This window comes from Osmerus eperlanus, unplaced genomic scaffold, assembly GCF_963692335.1.
Source record: "Osmerus eperlanus unplaced genomic scaffold, fOsmEpe2.1 SCAFFOLD_906, whole genome shotgun sequence".
Lineage (NCBI taxonomy): Eukaryota > Metazoa > Chordata > Actinopteri > Osmeriformes > Osmeridae > Osmerus > Osmerus eperlanus.
In genome coordinates, this window is record NW_026911132.1 from 243 (window position 1) to 7,443 (window position 7,201).

Genomic DNA, 7,201 nt, shown 5'->3' on the forward strand with positions numbered 1-7,201 from the left:
TCTCCTCCTCTCCTCTACCAGCCTCTCCGTCTCCTCCTCTGCTCCTCTCCTCTACCAGCCTCTCCCTCTCATCCTCTCCTCCTGTCCTCTACTAGCCTCTCCCTCTCCTCTTCTCCTCTACCAGCCTCTCCTCCTCTTCTCTTCCTCTCCTCTACCAGCCTCTCCCTCTCTTCCTCTCCTCCTCTCGTCTACCAGTCTCTCCCTCTCATTCTCTCCTCCTCTCCTCTACCAGCCTCTTCCTCTCCTCCTCTACCAGTCTCTCCCCCCCACCCCTGTCCTTCCCAGGCCCTTGCATATGAAACCACTTCTGCACATTTATGTCATTCCACAGACACTGCCCCCACCGCCCCAGCCCCCCCACCCCTCCTTTACTGTTTAAAATGCAAAATAAACATCCAGCTTCACTCCTGCGCCATTTTCCAGCAGATCGTCAGGAGAGTGTATTAGAGGTACTGGGAGCGCTAAGCCTCCTGGTTGCTCTGCTCAGGGTCGGAGCATGTGAGGGGGATTCAGCTTGTTAAAGTCCATTTGTCCCAGGTTCAGGGAGGAGAACGACACACTTAATGCTTTTCAGATTGACTCGCTATCTGGGGGCTGATCTCTATCACATCCCATGGCCCTGGCCGCACTGTTTACACTCTGTTATGTTTGGTATTACGCCTGGTGTTTTTAAAGGTCTCCCCATGTCCCTCTGTGGACGTTTGCTCCCCTGTGGTTACTCATGTTAACCCACCTCTACCCCTCCCCCCTCTCTCTCCTGCCCCCCTTCTCTACTTCACAGGAAAGGAGAGCTGTTTTGAGAGAGTAATCCAGAGGTTCGGGAGGAAAGTTGTTTACGTTGTCGTGGGAGACGGAGTGGAAGAGGAGCAAGGCTCAAAAAAGGTAAGAGGACAGTACTGTGTGCCCTGACCTCTCTGATCACCCTGAACCCTCTGATCGCCCCGGCCCCTCTGATCACCTCGACCACTGAGGAAAAATGTACTCCTTCCGATGCTCAGTTTGTAAAGGCTCGCTGTGAGGGCCGAGGGCCGTAAGAAGTCCTCGAGTACACAGAACATGGTTGTCAACTCTTGTTGTCTCTTCATTATCTCTCTTTAATCAGTGAATTTTCTTATTGGCAGGAAAGGTTGGAGAGAGAGAGAGAGAGAATAATCAGGCCTTTCCACCCGTCATCTCAAGTTCACCCAGCAGAGAGAGAAGGGGGGGGACATAATTATATATTTCAGCCCATGACCCTGGGCAGTGTGAATGCTGTATGTGTAATGTTAGACAGGCCCTTTCAAGGGGCTACATAAATAGAGCGTGCATCCGAGAGGCTTAAATCTTTGTTGATGAAATCAGGATATTTACAGCAATGACAAGCTTGTTAGAGGGAGAACCCCCAAATTATCCAGAACAAGACTGAATCTCTGTTCAGGTGCTTCAGCATCAGAGATCTGTCTCTCTCTCTCTCTGTCTCTCTCTGTCTCTCTCTCTCTCTGTCTCTCTGTCTGTCTCTCTCTCTCTTGCTCGTCAGTAGATTTATGTTTCATGTTGGCTCTTGCCAAGAATTGTGTATTCAGCTTTTCTGCCAAGTTTAGATGTAAACCCAATGCTCTCCGTGAACCACACGCACCAAAATATTCATTAGCTAATTAATCAGGAGGGCTGGGGCATATTTCACTGACAGGTGGGGTCAACCACACTGTCACGGTGAGCACAAGGAGTTCCCCTCCGAAAAGCTTCCAGCTCTCATTTCACCTGTTTTTCAGTAAACAAAGAGTGGAAGTAGGAAGGCGATGGAGGGGACGCATTAAAATGGGCAGAGGGGGGGGGGGGGATGAAAGAAAAAGAGATAATGATTTGGCTGAGTAAACTTTGAGATTTACATCATGAAAGACCAGGCATAGCTTGGGGTCGTGCTTGAAGGGATGACTGTTAAAAAAAAAAAAGAAAAAAAAAGAGGGATGATAGTGATAAGTATTTCACCCGTTTTGAGTGGCGGGATTGTGACAGTGACGAGAGGATAAGGCTTTTCCCCCATCTGAGTAGTTCTAGAGGCGTGACAAGCTGCACGGTAAAAGGTTTCTACATCAACATCAGAGGGAAGGTGAAATAACATGACAGGTTCACCAGTCAAGGGCTGCAGATCAGTCGTGACAGAGTAGAACTGCACACACTCATAGACCAGCAGTGTCTCTCACTCTCTCACTCTCTCTCTCTCTCGCTCTACCCCCCTCTTAAAACACCCAGAGCACCAGAAACAATTCCGCCTCAAGATATTCTCATTGCCAAGGAGAAAGAGAGAAAGAGAGAGGAGGGGGTAGATAACATCTCTAGCTTTTAAACTTAAAAGCGAAGACAATTTACAAAACAAAAAGCAAAGAGCTTTTTAAGGGTCAGTGCCGGCTCTCCTAGGCGGAACATATGGCTGGGGGAGGCTGTCCGTTTGATAAGGGGGAAGGTAATGGTCTCCACCCACTCAGGGCTCGGGGGGCCGAGGACTCTACCTGACAAGCTCCTTTCATTCTCGCTCCGACTCAGGTTTCTCTCTCCTCCTCTCCCTGGGAACCACAGCTCATTTAGAGGCCTGTCCGCAGTAGAGAGGCCTGGATGGCAGCTTTAGCATCTGAGCCTTTTATCGCTAAAAGGACACAGAGTGCCATTCAGCCATCCAGCTAGCCGAAGCTAACCTGGACCAGTGTAGCTGGGAGAAGAGTGGACCTGTGTAAACGAGCGGTGTGTGTCAGGGTTGAAGAGGACTCAGCGTGTGACACGGAGCTGAGCACACACAGGGGAGAGAGGGCACATGTCAGGGCTGGGTGATTGACAGGAGTGTTTTTTTAACGGGAGAAAGAGCTTGAAATCCAAAGATCATTTCATGTTGGGTCTTTAACTGTGGAAGGTTGTTTTAAAACTGAGTCTTGTGCCGGAAGGGATCAAATATTCAAGTATTTTTTGATATGGAAAGGATAGTGAAAGAGAGAGAGAGAGTGTGTGTTTGAATGTACGTGTGTGTGTGTGAGCGATCCTTTGTATATGAGGTGTCTGACTACTGAGGAGCTGTTTGGATATGAGCTAACTCGGTTCCTCTCCTCCCCCAGCACAACATGCCCTTCTGGAGGATCTCCAGCCACTCTGACCTCATGGCTCTCCACCATGCTCTGGACCTGGAGTACTTGTAGCACCTCCACCTCTGCCCAGCTCCAGCTTCCACTAACTTTGCGACCTTTCACCTCCGGCCCTTGGAACCCTAGACCCCTGTCCCACGCCAACCGCAGCCCCCGCAGCCCAGAGAAGGCCCCCCTGTGTCGCCTGGCGTCTGCCCTCCACCAGACAGGAAGAAAAGAAGAACAAGAGAAGAGAAGAAAAAAGAAAGAAACTGAGTGACACGGTCAATGTGTTGACATACGGCCACAATTCGTCTTAACCCTAAACCTTTTTTTCGGAGGGAAGCGGAGGAGAGTGAATTTATGGCGCTGCAGCTGCTAGCCCTGGTTACTGTGAATTGGCTGCTTTCTGAAGCCGTCAAAGTGTTTTACGGCCCTGTATGTGCCGGGACTCTGCAAGGGTTCACACCTGTGAGGAGAGCAGAGCTACTGACGCCCAAGGCTCAGCAAAACCACAGAAGAGGACTGCTATCATCCCTATCTCTCTCTCTCTCTCTCTCTCTCTCTCTCTCTCTCTCTCTCTCTCTCTCTCTCTCTCTCTCTCTCTCTCTCTCTCTCTCTCTCTCTCTCTCTGTCTCTCTCCTCTCTCTCTCTCTCTCTCTCTCTCTCTCAGTCCCACCTCTACAGTGCATGGCCGTCCTCCTCTGCTCCCTCCTGGCCTGGCCGCCTGTGCTTTTTATTTATGAATGGAGACTTTGTGAGTGGCTCTGTCTGTCCCCAGGAAGGTACCTCCAGGAAAGACTTGTGCCTTGCTCACCTGACAAAGTACTTTGATTTCCACCACACCAAGAGGACGAGGAAGGCTCTTATGGAAGAATCAAAACATGGGTTTTCTAATAATTTAAGAAAATTAAGAAACTTTATTTACTATGCTGAGGCAATCGTGTACAGAGGAAATCTTTTTGTGTGTAAATTTGTAATCACTGGACTATTCCTTCCTATATTCATTTAGGTACATGCTCTTGAAAGATGGCAATGCTTTTTCATTGAAGTAAAAAAAAAAAAAAAGCATCGTGTAGCACATTAGCTTGTGCGGTGCCCGAAAGTGTTGATGTGTTTAAGGTTTTGTTCATTAAACAAATATGTAGATAAAGGGATTTTGTGATAACTCGTTATGTTAAGACCAAAAGCATGGATGTCAAGTGTCAATGATCATTTCATTTTGTTCAGCTGTGTTTTCCCCGTCAGTATCCCAACTCCATACTCCCAGAAAAAAAAGGCATTCTGACATCTCACGTATCTTAAGACAAAAGCTCTCCTCTGAATCACCACTTTTTTAGATACATATTTGATAGGGGATAATGTTTCGCTTTTCCTTTTTACTTATTCAGAGAAGTCGCTCAATCTTGTGCCCCTAAGGCACCTCGGCTGGCAGCCCAAACCCTATGTATTTGGAAGCTAGCATATTCAGCCACGATATCGTATAACTTGGATAAGGGTTTCTAACCTGGCATTGAACTGAGTGATAATTGTTAAAACTTTCCCTCTCATTGTTCTTGCCTAATCAGAGCCATTTTGACAATTTCAATAAATTTAGGAGGTCATCTTTCAGGAAAAAGCTTAATTAATAGGTTTTATTATCTTTTATACAAGCGCTATAAAAAAAACTATTGTACAGCAAGCGTCATTTTGTATAAAGTAGTGTTTTTATTTTGACAAAAAATTGTGTTCTTCTGTGTCTCACTTTGAACGGCAGTAGTTAAAAATCATGACACCTGTTTTGATAGGGCTGTGGAACTGGGGATTGGGAAACCATATGAAGCTTTTGAAGATTGAGAGAAAAGCCACTAACCGCCCCCTGAAGAAAGGGGTTTAAGAACAGGACAGTACTATATGCTATAGACTGTGAATTTCTTAAGCAGGAACCGACTCGATCTGTTTCTAATTCCCCATCCTCTGCACATGGTCACTGTTGCTCTGGACGTAACCGTGGTGACCCCTCTCTCCCTCCCCAGGCAGACTTTCTCACTAGGTTTGTGATTTCCCTCGTCTCAGCCCCCCCCTCCCTCTCCTCTCTCTCTACTCTGGGGATCTCCATATTGCTGCTAGGATCAAGGTAACCGTATAGGTAGGTAGACAAGGAAATGTTTTATAGATTCACACAGCACGCTTTTTTTATTATGTTGCAATCATAAATGCAAACTGGAAATACTTTACACCAAGCGGGCCGCATTGTGAAACGCAAAGTTTGTTGTGTCTGCAAAAAGATGTGTACAGATGTTTTTGACATTATTATTTGATTGTGTTTAAATTAATAAAAAATAATTTGTGACCTGTTTCACTTGATACTTTTCTGTGCAATACCGATGGTGAAGGCTTCTAACAAAATTATGATTTGTGAAAGTAGAGGTTCATACCTCTGTTGGTATGTATACTGACGGATGCAAAAACAAATTTTATTTGAGTGAACATACTATAGAAATGTATAGTGTTTATAATATAGTACAACTGAATCTAGAAATTACCATCATCTAGTAATTTCTTGAATGTGTTAGTGATTGTTGTTTGAATGTTTATGCAGTTCAAATGTAATTTCACAAATATTTGACTCAATTATCAAGTAAAATATTTCTTTAACTGGAAAAGCCCTAAATGAAGGTGTCCAGGCCTTGTTCTATTTTGATATATAGCATCATGTAAAATACAAACCCACACATTCCGTTTAGTGCCCACCTGGTTAGAGAGCCCAGTGTTAGAAGAGTTACCAGCCCCAGTCACTAATCCCAACCAGGAAGCAGAGAGAAACCAGATCTGACCCAGGTCTAGACCCCAAACAACGTCACCGGCTTCACACGATCTCATGCCATACAGAAGTGGCTCATTGGCCGACCTGCTATTAAATATTGACGATATATAACGATAAAGGGCATTGCTGCAATCACACAGGCATTCCAGGTCACCCTTTCTGCATCACGCTTTACTTTAGAAATGTTGCTGAGCAGACGCATGTATGTAACATTTGAATGACAAAATCTTTATTCTAACTTGTAATGGCATTACTGGATTATCAACTATATTATGGAGCAGCAATTGTATGGACTGTAACACTCAACCAAATATTCAATAGAAAGTTCATCACTTCAATTGAGAGACACTTATGTATGCTTTTTCATATAATGTCTTCGAAAAATAATATGATGTATTGCGTGTTAGTATCTTACAATTCGAGTAAATTGTAAAGTTGAGACTCCTCTTTCAGATTTTTGACTGTGTGGCCTAGCATTTACAATAACACATCAGATTTACCCTGTCTGAATGCCGCCTCGATGCATGGGGAGTTGAGTTAATTTAAATAACACATGAAAAATATTTATGAAGCTGATTTTACGAGGTGGTCAAAGCTGAGACAGTCCAGCCTGTAACACTAGCCTGGACGAGGACGAAACGAACCAGTCCAGAACCGCAGTGGAGAATTAAGCATGCAAGGAATTTGATTCAGAGGTGCACGGTTCTCTTTAATATCCTAATCATTTAGGTTGTGAGATGTCAGAGTGATGGGCAGGGGAGAAGCCCGCTCATGTCCAGCCAGAGCTCTCAGGACAGGGCAGGACAGGGAGATTGGGCCACTACTCGTGGAATGTAACAACACAATGACCTTCTAATGCGCTTCTCCCCACTTCCGAACAGCTGAAAGACTAAAGAGCTGGCCGTCTGAAGCGCAGGCTGACTGGCTGGCTCTCCAGGGGCTGAGCAGCCTCTCACAGCACAGAATAGGTTTTGTTCTCTTTGATAATCTTTCCCTCTGCCCAGGCGGGGGACTGAGTGCAAACGACTGCAGGTCTAGACCAGAGCAGACCAGACCAGACGTATTTGTCAGTTTGAGAAAGAGAGAGTTTCGTGAGTTTCATGGCTCAGGCCGTGCCATTTCTATCTCTGTGTTGCTCAGAGGAAGTGAACTAAAATAGGCACCGGTTTTTATCCACGCTGCGCGGTTTAGATTCCAGAGCCCTGGCATTGCTGGACTGTTTTGTGGACTTAGTCTTTTCCATAGTCAAGGACGAATACAACAGAATGCATAGCCCAGATTATGAGGGAATAAGTCACTCACATGT

The 7,201-nt window shown here is 45.6% G+C and overlaps 1 long non-coding RNA gene across 1 annotated transcript; it reads left to right on the plus strand.

The window, feature by feature from the left end:
- The first annotated feature begins 779 nt into the window (after positions 1 to 779).
- On the plus strand, positions 780 to 5,421 carry LOC134015680 (uncharacterized). Its single transcript, XR_009929224.1, has 2 exons — positions 780 to 882; positions 3,084 to 5,421. It is a non-coding gene; the product is annotated as an uncharacterized LOC134015680 (long non-coding RNA).
- Positions 5,422 to 7,201: the final 1,780 nt, after the last annotated feature.